This window comes from Trematomus bernacchii, unplaced genomic scaffold (assembly GCF_902827165.1).
Source record: "Trematomus bernacchii unplaced genomic scaffold, fTreBer1.1, whole genome shotgun sequence".
In the NCBI taxonomy this organism is placed as follows: Eukaryota; Metazoa; Chordata; class Actinopteri; order Perciformes; family Nototheniidae; genus Trematomus; species Trematomus bernacchii.
This window is the reverse complement of record NW_022987593.1, coordinates 1,951,015-1,966,299: the sequence shown is the minus strand read 5'-3', so window position 1 is coordinate 1,966,299 and position 15,285 is coordinate 1,951,015. Positions and strand designations below refer to the sequence as shown.

The following is a 15,285-nucleotide window of genomic DNA, read 5'->3' as shown; positions in this document are numbered from 1 at the left end:
TTACATTGGGGTTCGATGAAAGCCTGGTGCGTCTCATATAGTATCTCAAGGAAGCCCTGTGCGTCAGAATCATCATGTAGAGAGCCCACCGCCCAAACGTCGGTATTTGAACAAGAGACCAAGCTGGATAAATACACACCAATGTCTCATTTCAGCTGTGATGATGACACGTGTGTGTTTTTGAGTGTACATCCACTGATGAGCAATGACACATTTGATTCGGTTCTTAATATAGACAAGTGTAAAAAGAGAAATGTCTGCAGATGCATGTTAACCATTGCAACAACTCTGCGTTGTTACACTTCCTTCTCTGGGCTTTGCAGAAATGACACTAAGCAGCTTTGCCAGTTTGCATTCTCTGCACTCTCTTCTGTCGTGCACAGAACGAAGAGAGAGACCCAGACAGAGAAGTAGTTTGGAAATAACTGGCTAAATGTGATGGCAAAGCAGAGTTAAGAGAGGTGTCATCAAACAAAGAAAGGGCCAGAAGAGATCACACATGCACATGCTGAGCTGAGATTGACAAGACTGCTGCATGTACACAAACAGTATAGTGTCCTTCAGTAACAACATCACATGACTCACTTCCTTGTTCCCTTACTACGGCTTTAAATATAAACACATTTTTATTTTTTGGCTTCTGATGCCATTGTTCTTCCTGGACAGTGTTGTTTATCCCTTCACAGATTGACACTTACAGTAATGCCCTCGCAACAAGGCCAGGTATAAATCACTGCCTTTTTTGTTGGTAGGTACAATTATGCTCAACTTCCCTCTGAAACTTTAAACACTTAATTTTCTTCATCAAGATTCTGTTGCCGCATTGCTAATTTCTCACTTAAAATGTTGTTTCCGAAAAATGTTCAGTGCGCCGTTTGGCTGTATTGTTGCTTGGTTTCGGTTTGACTGATTAACTGTGTGTGTGTGTGTGCGTGCGTGCGTGCGTGCGTGCGTGTGTGTGTGCATCCAGATGCTCCTGGCAGGTGTGTCCACTAACAGACGGTCTGGACCTCACACACGACACAGGGATTGAAAGAGAGACTGACGGCCAGCTCAAGGTCAGATTAAGGTCATGTATACTCACACAATATCTAGTTTGAGAGGCCTATCAGAAATAGCTACCTTGACACCAAGCTATTCAGCTTCCTCCTTGACTCCAGCCTTGCTCGTCACGATCATTGCAGCTCTCTTTTAAACGCTAACTCTCCTCACAACATGGCCTGAAGCTCGAAAAGTAACATGATATAATATTCTCACATCAGCGGTATGAATGTTGCTATAAAAAGATGTTGAATGCCTTGAGTTGAGTTTGTAACCAGTTAAATATTGCAACTCTGTTCTGCATAACATAGAATAAAAAGCCCGGGGACACACACATTTACACAAACACACTACATGAAGGGCTTCATTTATCAGAAAGTTTATTACTGTGGGTCATGATGCACTACAATCTGGCTTTAATAGATAATAAGGGTGAAATAAGAAAAGTTGGGAAGAGGAAATATTGTGTAGTTGAAGACAGAACAATGACAGCATTAATGTAAAAAAAATGCAAGATTGTGTGGGAATATAATAATGCATATGTAAAGGGCATACATGAATAAAGAATGAACTGGGGACAGCACAACAGAGAGTTGGTGGTGTTAGACTTATAGCCATTGCTAGTGAGCGAGATCATGGGACAAAGGCAATTCATATGTGCAAGTGTGATGGAGGGAGAGAAAGAAAGAGGGAGAGAAAGAAAGAGGATGTGAACGAGTGATGTTTCTGTTCATTAGCAGTCCTCCCTTGCAGCGGACAGCTACAGGATAATCATGTCTGCTGGGTGGCCGTGTGTCCTTCACTGTCATTGGTGGGACTCTGCTGGGCCTTGTCTCTATTCCAGACTGTGTGTATGAAAGTCTTTCAAAACTTTAATTAAACAACTAAGCCACACACACTGGTGCCAAAAAGCTATGAGGCTGCAATGTGTGTGTTATTCCAAAACAAGACATGTCATTCCCTTCCTTCCCAATCAGTCTATTGTGTATACCCACAGAGAATGTAATGTATAACGGAGACAAAAGGAACGGCAACGGGTGCCAAATTCTGCGTTAAATGTTTTTTTTAATGGCAACAATTGGTAACTGACAGAAGAAATAGGGAGGAAGCTTTAGAATGGATGCAGCTACACACACACAGTGTCCCATTCTTTCACCAGGATGCCTCGCTGTGTGTCCTCATTGATAACATCCATTGATCGCTCTCAGCCTGAACAATGACAGATCGATTTTGCAACTCCACAGTATTGGGTTGACCGGCTGCTTTTTCCAAAGGGATTCTGTAGACTTCTGCAGCACTGTGATCCATGGCTGAACAACTGACTGTATTTTCCACACAGCTGCTTTACAAATACTGTTTATTTCATGTGATCACTGGAATTTTACTTTCCACATTCTGTACATGTGAATTGTTTCTCTGTTTAAGTAGACAGTTCCGCACAAAAAGACAGTTTTAAATCAGGGGCAAGTTGACTGAATCGAGGAAAAGCTTTTATCAATAGGAGCTAAGAGGCTGATAATGAGTTGGCACTTAGCTAGACCGGCTGCCTGGACGAGAAATACAAACACCTTGGATGAAGGAAGGTTTTACAATAAAAAAAAACTGGAATAACACTGTAATATATACCAGTCACCTCTGTGGAAACATTGCTATAACTGCTTTTTTTTTATTTATATTTGAGTGTTGTATGTCTTTTCAAAATGGACCTGATGATGATGATCAACCAAATATGAAAACAAGTTCATACATTATTTTGCATGTGGTTTATCGCTCTAACTTGTCACAAAAAACCCAAACACGGTAACGAATAAAATGCAATGTCTAGTTGCATTGTGGATCTCCAGTTGAAATAATTTAATGTATTTTCAGGATCTGCCGGCATTATGATAATCTATTTAAACAGGCAGCCACCGAGCAGACCCTACACACTGGACCATATCGTCCTGAGCATGTCATTGGTTCCTGTTTCCATCTGAACTGATTTGGAAGTGAGGCCTGATGAGTGTCACGGGCACTAATGCGTCCTGTCACTCACAATCACAATCACAGGCCAAATGGCTCACCCATTAATAAATTAGATAAAAGGTTTTTCCTGTTTTATCCGTCTCTGTTGTTCATCTGTTTTTTCTCTTTGCTCACCTCTTATCTTTTCTTTGTTTTCTCGGTTCTGTTTTCCTTTCGTCTCAGACTATCCCTCTCTGTCTGCATTCTTTCTGCTGCTCTTATCTCTTTCCAAACTCTCGTTCCCTCACATCTATCAATCCGTTGTTTTCCTTGTATCATTCCTTCTCAGGCAATAGCTACCTCGTCATCACTTGCACAGGAAGACGAAGCACACATATTCAGTATTCTCGTTCACGCTCGCTTCCCATAACCTTCCCTTAGATGAACTCAAAGTCAATATGCTATCAATATAACAAATAAACGCAATGAATACCAATTGAGTTGTGCTTGAGGCTGTGTGCCACAGTTAATTAACCCACATGCTATGCTCCTCCTATAGGCTGTGGTAAAAATGCTAGTGTTGTTATCACTTTACTGATATATAGAAGTCTATTGAACTATGTACACTGTATATGTGATTGCTATACTAAGATATTGTGATTTGTTATGTCCTTCCAACACTACAAAGTGCCATACTGAGCCTTGCTGGGGTGCAAAAGCACAAGAGTCGTGCTGTGAATGAAGAATATGTATTTTTTGTGCTACATGGCTACAGAAATGGCCAAACATATCCCATCACATTTGATAGGTGGGGTAGGTATAGTGTTTACAATGTTAAATTGAGATAATTACATATAGCAGGTCAATTCAATGTTTTATTTATGTCTAAATCGATTTTACCTGTCCTAGTATTGCCATAAAAAACTGTAAGCGCACCTACCCATTGGCTCCATATATCCTATATCCATATATTTTCTTTTTCCTTACATGAATTACAAATAATTACAGTTAAGCCAAATGTCAAGCCGACTGATACATAGTGAAACAAACTTAGTTTCCTATCTGGGATGCAAACATAAAAGGCCATGTTAAAAGATATACAGCTGCCATGATGTGTTTTGCACTTGAATACAAACATTATCATTTCAAAAATAGCTTGCCTTATGAATTGCTATCCAACACCCAACAAAAATTCCCCAAAAGCTCATAAATATTTTGAAGCTATACTTTATTATTTCATGTTACTTTAGCTCTCAATATTTCGGTATGACATAAGATGACAGCTGTCTCAAAGGACATTTCGAAAAAAAAGACTTTAACCACAGCAGCTAAGAAAAGGTCTGGGTCATTACAGAAAAAGCCCACCCTGCCATCTCTGTCGTCTGATCTCAAGAAGAATGGAAAATCTAAAAGACAGCTTGTTATAATGTGCCATCACATCGCATCCTACCAGATGGTTCACAATGTGACATCGCATATCTTACGTTTTCCATGGCTGTCAGCGGGCTATCAGTCAGCAGTGTTGGCTTTTAATGTGGCCACAAAGTTTACCGTGTTGGTTTGGGTGGGATTGTCAAAACATCACATGACAGCAGGAATTCACACATGCTGCTCCACAAAAAGATAAAACAGACAGAAATACACAAAACTGCAATTTTGTATAAGATGATCTGGGAAAACTGAAATGTATTTGTCTCTTCAATCTTCTTTTAACCACACATATAGCCATGTTAACAATATAATAGGTGCATGGCGATTGCCTTCGAAGACAATACTGGCTGTAGCATTTTTTACATCTTGGGCCCAAATCAGCGAGACAATATCTTTTGTCCGTGCCTTACAAAAGTCATATGTGAAAGTTATAAAAGATATTCATGACTTTCTTAGGATATGGTAAAGGTTTGGTCAGGTTTATGTATGAAATATTGTTGGTTAAAGTAATGAAAAGATTGTTGTCACAAATAAAAGAAAACCAACTCTCACTGGACCAGGTTGTCAAACTCACGCATTTTCTAGGTCAAGCCTCCGGTGATGCACGGAAAGTTGTATACATAATATTCACCTTTTAATGATACCATTTATTTATTATTGTTTTAAATGTGGTATTTTTGCACATGCAAAGAGTATTATTAACAGTTTTAATAATACCATTTGTAGAATTGCATTCCAGTTGTGGCTGTATACCAGGGGTCGGCAACCTTTTTGCTATGAAGTGCCATTTAAAAAAAAAAAATCGGATTAGTGTGCCGACGTTCGTGAACTGTCAACACAGTTGGCCAGTCCGCCCCTGTATAGCATATTATTTCGATGACAGATGAGCAGATCGCCACTGGGCTTTCAACTAAAGACACAGCCACGCAAAAACTGCGGCATGTACAGCTCATTATGGGTAATGCAATGTGTGAAGTGCGCTACAGACCCTGGTCCTAATGTTCAAACAATGGGAGGAAAGCAGCAATCAGAAAGTCGACTGGAGTTAAAGAGAGCGGGGCCTAGAAGTTATCCTTCTGCGCTGCGTTGCGTGCAATTTAAATATTTTGCACACTTATTCCTAGTGTGCCACTGGTTACGGTCCCGCGTGCCAGGGGTTGCCGACCTCTGCTGTATACTAATGATAATAATAAATAATACACTTTATTTGTATAGCACCTTTCATGCACAAAGCAGCCCAAAGTGCTTTACAGAAACATAACAATATTAAAATAAATACAGAACAAGATAAAACATCTACAGTGATCCTAATAAAATTCCCTTGAATTAATGCTGACAAGAAATTAAAATAAAACAATTTAAAAAAAGAAAATTATGAATGTAATATTCAACCTTCTACCTTCTTTTAACACACACACACACACACACACACACACACACACACACACACACACACACACACACACACACCACACACACACACACACACACACACACACACACACACACACACACACACACACACACACACACACACACACACACACACACACACACACACACACACACACACACACACACACACACACACACACACACACACACACACACACACACACACACACACACACACACACACACACACACACACACACACACACACACACACACACACACACACACACACACACACACACACACACACACACACACACACACACACACACACACACACACACACACACACACACACACACACCCCCTCCACACACCAATCATAACCTCCTTCTGAAGAGGTGCCACATCAGTTGATACTTCTACTCTTATCTGTAAGCTAGTGGCATGCTGTCTGATTATTCCTCCAGAGTATGGCATTCAGACTCTCATGTTTTAATGATCGACCCACAATGAAATATTGATTTAAGTGCCTTACAGATTGAAGTGTCTTGGCGGTTAAACAACGTTAAATTCAACCCTTTTCCCGCTCCTCAAACCTCCTCGATTTGATGTGAAGCCAGGGGAAACTGTGAGGTCTTAACCACAAAAGGCCCCAAGAGCAGCAGAGAATGTGAATCATTTACCAGTTCTTTAGTGTCCTGTCATTTTTCTCTTTCTATATGGAGAGGCTGATTTATAAGAAAATGAGGGAGGAGAAGTTTCTAAATGTAACATCACATTGTTAATGCCCTCTTTAGTCCTCACAATGCAAACCAAAGCCATTCACTGTGAACTTTTTCAATCTCAGCTAAAAACTCACCTATTTGCACTGGCTTTTAATACTAGTTGAACATAACATTTTTACATTTGTATGTTTCTAGTTATTGTGCTTTTAATTATTGTTTTACTCCCATTGTGTTATTTTATATTTATTGCCTGTACAGCACTTTGGTCAACCGAGGTTGTTTCGAATGTGCAATATAAATAAATAAAGATTGAGATTGAGCAAATGAAACCAAAGAAAAAACTGAAAGAAATGTTCTGATACGGCATCAAATGATAGATAGATGTATACTTTATTAATCCCAAATTAGGAAATTCTTACTGACAGTGTATTACAGTAACATGTAAGGACTGATACAGCTGTTCAGTGTGGTTTTCATCATGCTGAAGATTAAATCAGCATGAACCAACATTGTGAAATGAACCATGAGTCACTTGCGTCATTTCATTGCTTACTGCGAAGGACTATTATATTATACATTAAGAATAACAACAAGACACCTAATGTGTTGATGTTGACCTTAGACAAACTTCCGCTAACTCAGAGTTACTGTGTAAAAGAGGCACAGACGGCCATCACACTGCTTTGAGGAAGGCTTGCTGATAGCCATCATGAGGAAGTGTTCGTGTTGCACACAGTCACTCAGGGAGGTTGCCTCTGCTTCAGAGTCTGCACTGCGGCTCGGCTGATTTTCCCATCATGCTCTTGCACAAACAATGGTAAACAGCAAACAGACTTTCAATTGTCTTTTTTCTGCTTCCCCTTTTCATGGCTTTGTTTTTGTTTGTTCTCCGTTTCAACTTTGGCTGTTAATGCCCTCACTCCTGTCTCAACTCTCCTCCCCCACCCGCCTCACTTTCCTCCCATCACAGTTCTTTAATCAGACCAGGAAATGACTGCAGAGGCTGGCAGAGGCATCTCCTCTCCACTGATTATCTGAAGTCTAAAGTGAAAGAAGAAAGTAGGAAGAGATGTAGAAAGGGAAAGCAAGATGTAGACATGGGGGAAAAAGAGGAAATTAGAGAAGTAAATTGGTGCAGAAAAGTCCTGGGAAGTGATGGATAATAAATAAAGAGAAATGTGCCAAACAAGAACATATTGAAGCAGAAGACGGGAGGTCAAACTATACCAGAGTATAAAACAAAAAGATGACGAATCATTTTTGTGCTTTTGTCTGACTTTCAAATTCCACTATTTTGCATCCGTCACACAAATATTGTTTCGATGATAACATGAGGATGTGCGTTCACCGAGAGATGAAAGGACACTAGCAGGAGAAGAAGAAAACCCACAGAGACAGAGCAGACACGAAGATTAGAGGCAGATATTTCCTCTGACCAGATAGAAACCATTAGGAGGTTATTAACATCTCTCCACGTGACGACAAATAGTGTCAATTAATGATTCATTTTCTGCAGCAGCTCGGCGGATCTGGGCCATTCTACAGTTTTAACATATTTCCAGGATCAGTTCTATGAGGTTCCCTGCCGTTCTAATGACTACTCATTGCCTTTAGCTGGATGTTAGACTAATGTACTTTGTTGTGCATTGATTAAAATAACACTCTTTCTTCTGCTATACTTGTCTTTGTTGGGCTACACACACACACACACACACAATTTGTCTTTGCCAGAATATATGTCAGCACCTGCATTGGCCATGTAGTCTTTCCCCTGTGGTGTGTGTGTGTGTGTGTTTGCGTGTGAACCCAAGCACACAAGCAAGCTAATAAATCCTCTCCAACAACGGCTCTTGCAATAATGAGACACTTCTCACCTTTCCTCCCTCTCTTCTTTCACTTGGTCTCTCCACACATGCATGCTCACATGCACACGAACACAAAAGCAAGCACATGCACACATACACCACACAAACACACGCACAAGCGCACAGGCATACACACACACACACGCTACTCTGCTACCCTGGGGAGCACTGGGATTCCCACTTCTGCTTGCTATGGCAACACAGCGTTACTCCTGAAAATATTTTCCCACAACTGGACACCGCGGCGGTGTAAATCTAATTATACAACATAAGCAATATATCTTCATCCAGCAGAGAAAGAGAGACGTCTTCTCTACAGAGGAAAAGAGTTGAGGAGATATTTACAAAAGGCTTTCAGTAGTCTGAAGAGATGTGCATATAGTGGTTGCTATCAGTGAGGAGGTTAAACAGCAGTTATTACTTTCACCTTATCTCTATCCCTCAGAAGAAGTTCCTTTCTAGAGGAAAATGAGAAACTCTGCACAGACCAAGAGGAAAAGAGGAAGTGCCTGCAGATTACACTCAGTGGGAACCAACACTTCGACTGGCTCCAGAGTTTAAATACAGAGGCGGTTCTCTCACAGTTCAGAGGCTACTGAATTCAATATTCAATATTCAATAAGACACAAGGTACATTATGAAGAGTAGAAACAGAAAAAAACGTTGTGTAAACGACCACGTATACTGCTCAACGCAATAGACTCCATGTTACAAAAGATCGATTATGTATACAGATTAGTCTAGTTGCTCTCATATCAATATCTGTAAGCAGATTCTAACACCACTAAAACAAGGTCAGGTGTACTGTAGCTGAAGTGTCTGAAATGTGCTTCATGTAAAAAAAAAATACCTAATTATCTATTGCTTGCCTTTTGCCAGCATCATCTCCATCTTAATGCTAATCTGCATTTACCATCATTCTCTCCAAGTTAGACGTTATAAAATATCATCACTTATCTACAGTGTATTCCTTCAGTGCAAAATGGTATTGCTTGCCAGTCACTGCCAAGACATTTCCAATAGACATCTTAACCCTAAGGTGCAACACGTACCTTTCACTGTGAGCAAGTCATTTCGATCAAAAAGCGTGGGACCTCTTCCTGGAATATAAAATGATTCGACTGCTTTCAGATCATCTTTTATAGGGTTTCAAAGGGAAGTGTGCAAATGAGACAGCATTTTCAGAAAAGAGAAGTGCTTTGTATTGCCCGTCAAAGAGTAGGTGGCAGCCGTATTGCATTTCACCCTCTGTGAATATTTGAAGAGCACTTCTCCATGGTATAATGAAATGTTACACTGTACCATTGGCAGGGTAAAGACTCTTCTTTAAACCAGTGATGTCAAGTTAAAAGATAAACAATCTAATGCTAGAATATAAAGGCAAATTGTTGCAAAGAATACTGAAACAGTTATTTCTCAACTAAGAAGTAGAGCAGACGTTTATTTGACTTTGTCACTTTGCGAAGTACCCATGTTCTCATTGCTTGAGGGAGTTGTATTGTACAAAGTATCACATTTCCCAAGATATAACTCCAGGAATGTATGAAATATGTGTCATATTTTACACCTAGGGATCTAGTGAGACTCTGTTGTATTACACTAATTATCTCAGCATACAAGGACGTCAGTTGGAGTCAAACAAAGTGCATGTAATACTCCGAGGTAGTACAACCAAATTACTACATCTGTAAAAATGTCCCATCTGAATAACCTGAAAGCTTAATTGCTAAATGTATTTCATTCATGTCAAATGTTCCCATTAGACACTATACCTTTATGTTGAACTATTTTATAATTTAACAAGATGTCCTTAAAAGCTGGAAGAGTACAAATTGGAGAACAACTCCAAAAGTGTGTAGTAATGTACCAAGCTTATAATCAGTCTGTACCGTTAACATACAAGAAAGCTAGTGTGCAAGTTTCTTGACACAGTCTGTCGTCTACTGCACATGTGCAGTCGAACACTGCCACCTAGTGGACAGAATAGTGAAGTACAAGCTGTACTCATTCAGAGTTCACTGTTGTCCTTCTGATCCCTTACATTTCTGTAAAGTGGATCAAACTGCACACAAGACACAGCGAACTGGTCTTGTTTTGAAGGGACTTTAAGGATGAACATTTCTTATACATACATTTTGTAAAATGAATAACCAACACACACAGTATTCTGGCACTGTAAAATATCAATATCAATTGCCATATCAAATCAAGATTATTATCTTAATAAAGGATTGTGGGAGAACAAAGATTGGCAGGTGTGGCCCAGGGGGGATAAATGTGCATCTATCAATTGGAGGGTAGGTGGTTTGATCCCCATTTCCTGCAGCCAACATGTCAATGTGTCCGTTGCTCCTGTAAGGATGTCTACTGTATTGAAGTGTATGTACGTTGCTTTGGATGAAAGCGTCAGTTACATGTCATGTTAGGTAAAAAGACAGACAGTCTTTGGGGTGATACGTTTCAGCTTCATTTCACACTTCAGAGGATACATGCAAACACAGACACACCCACACAGAAGCACTTTAAGAACTTACCCAATAGCAACTCTTAGCTGTCTCATACGGCCCTGTGATGAACCGTGCCCTACTTTTCTTTTTAAGGAGCCCAACATAACCTGCAAAGAAAATAAAGCATGCATGAATCATCTGTCGGTTTGAGATTCTGCACTGAAATCATTTCCTGTCCAAGCTGCTCGGAGCATGCTTCTAAATACACAATGTATTCATATATTCACATATTGTTCAGACAAACACCTGCATGTGTTGTGTTTGAGTTGGCCCTAATGCACCGGCATGTCTTTGTAGTGTTACGTGACTTAATATTCTATGTTTCCGTGTTATTCACCTTGAAATCCATTACTTTTGTGGAAACTGTCACATTGGTTTGATTTTCAACATAACATTCTTCTGCAAACAGACTCCTGTGTGGTTTAGAGAAATAGAGAAATAGCTTCTCTGATGCCAAAGGTCAATATCAGGACAGAAACACTCACACTTCCCGTGTTAAAACTTGTATGAGAGACTGGTGGTTTAATTTGGAAACCAGATCTATTATTTATGAACACTTATCCAGTGAGAGAAACATGAAAACAGGTGAAGTGACACCAAGGGGAGGGTTAACAGAGTTGGTATGGAGGTAGAAAATGCAATACTTTATCCAGCAAAAGGCACAATAAACCGATTGAAATTGGCAAAAACTAACATTTGCCGTGTGATTTTGCAAAGGGAACAGGAGAACACAACACTGGCCTTTTCATCACTGTTAGGAAAAGTTGTTTATTTAGACACCCAGCTGTTAATGAGCAACATTATGATTGTTTTGTTGGGTTCACATATTAACAGTCTTCTCCAGAATCGTTGACTACACCTTTAAATGAATATAATATTCCAGGTCAACACAACACAGCTCAACAATGCAGAACTGGAAAGCGTTTGTTCCTCTCTAGCTCAGTGGCAGTAACGCGTCTCGGCCCCTTCCTGTTGGCCCGGGTCCACGGTCAGCTGACCTGGTTTTACACAGACTCTCAGTCCGAATACAAAGAACTAATGACGGTTAGAGGAAATAGGATGAGTTGGTAAACTTGCTTCTTTATCCACTAAAAGACCGTTACTGGAGATATTTACAAAAAATATTAAGTATGCAGTAGGGCTGCTCGATTATGGCAAAAATCATAATCACGATTATTTTGGTCAATAATTGATATCACGATTATTAAATACGATTATTCATTGACTTTGAAAACATCCATTTATTGAACTTTAAAACAAATACAAATAATCATTTGAACAGTATCTTTTTAACTGTTGATTACCCTGAACGTATCATTCAACTGAAAAACCAATACAAAAATAAATGATACATTTATATTTAAATAAATAATATCAAAATAATAAATACCAATAAACAATATCAACAAATATTTTGGAGCGCACTTCCACAAGCTACTAAACATATATAAATATGATGAATAAAAATAAATGAGATCAAATATGTTGCAGTGCACTGTCACAACCTAGCAAAGCTAAATAATCGTTTTTTTCGATTATGTTGTTTTCGTAATTGTGGCAGGCCAAAATCTTAATTGCGATTAAAATACGATGAATTGCACAGCCCTAGTATGCAGCTCTCATTGGACTCTAAGCTACCAGCTTGATTTATTGCTGAAGAAAGTAACCTAGAGTTTTTTGACAGTTGTTATAAAATATATAAAAAAAAACTGTGAAATATTGATTTCATCAGTCAGTATGCTTCAGGGCAGTTACGCCATGTTATGGTAACGGTTTATCACATTTACAAAAGAAAAGTAACAATACTTTATGATAGGGCTGTGCGATTTATAGAAACGTAATCAAAATTGCAATATTGGCTATACAATCTTAGAATCGCATGAAGTGCAATATTTGTAAAAAAGTTACGATTTTGGTGATGCACAAAAGTCCCTGACCTTTAAATCGTCATTCTACAGATTTAAAACGAAAATCTTTAGGTACAGAATTTAGATCCTCGTAGAAATCTCATGACTATTTTGAATATACGTTTCAATGATGTTAGGAATAATGATGCAAAATGATCACTCTCCAATATAGTAAATCATATCACGGTTTCAAAATCAGCCAAAATAATTGCAATTAGCCTTATTTGGCTTGATGTGCACAGGTTGTTTAAGCAATAGCTCACGACAGGCCGTGGTATATGCTCATTATATCACAGCTAAGGGGCGTGGTTCGGCCCGACGCGAAGCGGAGGGTCGACAACCCCCTTAGCTGTGATATAATGAGCATATATCACGGCCTGAAGTGAGCTATTGCTTTTATAAAACGGTTACCAAGTGTGGCAATATGAAAGAAAAATACACACTCTAATTTAAATAGTTTTTATTAGTAAATAATGATGTTCAAAATAAAATAGTCCCTCTGTTGCCTTCTGCACGAAACATAGTGCGAGGTGGTTGCTATGCAACAACACTAACAACAGCTAGCGAACATATTAGACAGAGAGCGTTGATCCATTATTTGGCTATTTATTTACATTAATGTGTATGTTGCCGTTTATTGTGCACCCACTGAAAAACTGTCCAGCATCAGTAGCATGGCTTACGTGGTTACTTGTATAGGCTGAGGTTGTTCTAGGCTGTTGCTTGGCGTGGCGAGAATATTGCTCCACTTGCTCCGGTCCCCGAGATTCGGCTTCCAGTAGCTCTGGAGAGAGCTTTCTCACCTGTGGCCACTAACGGTCATAATTTCTCTGCTTTGTTTCAAGACCCGCATCAGAAAGCTTTTGAATGGTGATACTTTTCCAGTTGGTCTACCTGCTCTTCACGTAGCTCTACATGTCGTCGTTTAGGTGCTTTTTGTTCTGGAGATAGGCACTCCTCAATCCACTCCTCCATAGTAAGACCCACCCCCCCCCCCGGAGGATCTTAAATGTTTTTGCGGACCTTTTTGATTACAGATTTGAAAACATCGTTGCTTGCTTTAAAAGTAGCACAATTCATTATGTCAAACCTTGGAAAGTATCTAAATATCCCTGCCCTAATGCCAAAGGAACTGCACACTGAATATGTTTTTGCCGTTTGATGTCTATGTCTGGACCGTTGCGTAAAAAGGAGGGTTTCTGCCCGTTACTTCTCCGCTGCTTTCTTGTTCCAGTTTGAAAAGCAAACTGCAGGCAGTTTGCTTTTCAGCCCAACTGTATACTGTTTATCTCAGACGCGGAGGGATACTGACTTGTTGTGAAAAGTAACTTACAATTCTACCCGTGGTATACGCTCAGTATACCACGGCTAAGAACCAATCAGATTGCTTGATTTTACTTGTCCGTTTTATAATATATAATAGACTATCTTTGATTTCCATCCCAAAAATAAAGGTGAATTGAAGGTTTGAATGTAACTGTTGGTTTTATTCACCATTTCCTTACCCTAATATTCTGTATAAAATGAAGGTTTGGTCCTTATTAGGGATGGGAATTTGAAAGAAAATGTATATTCGAATATTCGACCCCCCAAAAAACAGTTAACCGGTTAACCGAAATGTACATATCCTATAAAAGAAAAATTGGGTAAAAAAAAAAAATTCTAACATTTTTCTTTTGAAAAAAATTGTTTCAAGAACTTTTGGAAATAAATAAATACATGTTCAAATAAGTATAGAAACCAAGTCGAATTTGTCAAATGTATTGAACTGGTGATCACAGTTTGACAGCTATAGGCCTACAGCTTTCATGTGCGGAGGCGATTCACAATCAGGCCAGCTGTAGAGAAGACCCTCTCAGCTGGAACGGAGCAAGGTATAGTATGTATATATATATAAGTTTAATTTGGCATAGTTTGCACTCTACACCGCACTCACTAACCTGGTCGAAATATTTCCACACATTACTCCTTTTTGACCCCATGTCTGTTGTGTAGGACTCTTCTTAGAGTGTAAATAATTACTGGACTATGACTGGTAAAATATGTTGAATACCGGCAAAACTAAATCTCTCCTGTCAAAATGTCTATGTACTTTGCCGCCACACACGGTTGCCAAGCAGTGCTTATTGTTGTTTAGGCTGGCCACTCATGTGTCGCGAGTGTTGACAGGGGGCGGGGGAGCACGCTCATGAACTGTTAGCGCCGGAACCTCGCAAAGGCTGCGGAGCGCATTTGCGCCGCATTTGGGCATAAGATGAGGTTTGAGTCTGCGTGATTTGCGTGTAGGCAGGGGCAGCAGCCATATCATTAGCTAGAACTAGCTAGATCTGATGGATTTGGACATAAACGCGAGTGAAGTACCGGACGCGAGAGAGAGAGATCAGCACCTGCAGCTCTGCCCGCTGTGAGGGACCGGTGAGCGTAGCAAAACACACCTTTAGACGTCACCTAACACATTTAGCTATGG

General features: G+C 39.6%; 1 protein-coding gene across 1 annotated transcript in view; it reads right to left on the bottom strand.

The window, feature by feature from the left end:
• rab11fip4b (RAB11 family interacting protein 4 (class II) b) overlaps nt 1-9,504 on the bottom strand; it is a 42,153-nt gene extending 32,649 nt beyond the window's left edge. The window contains exon 1 of the mRNA XM_034129499.1: nt 9,457-9,504. The gene's annotated coding sequence lies outside the window, so the exon portion shown is untranslated. The remainder of the gene's footprint in view (nt 1-9,456) is intronic.
• Between the last annotated feature and the right edge of the window lie 5,781 nt (nt 9,505-15,285).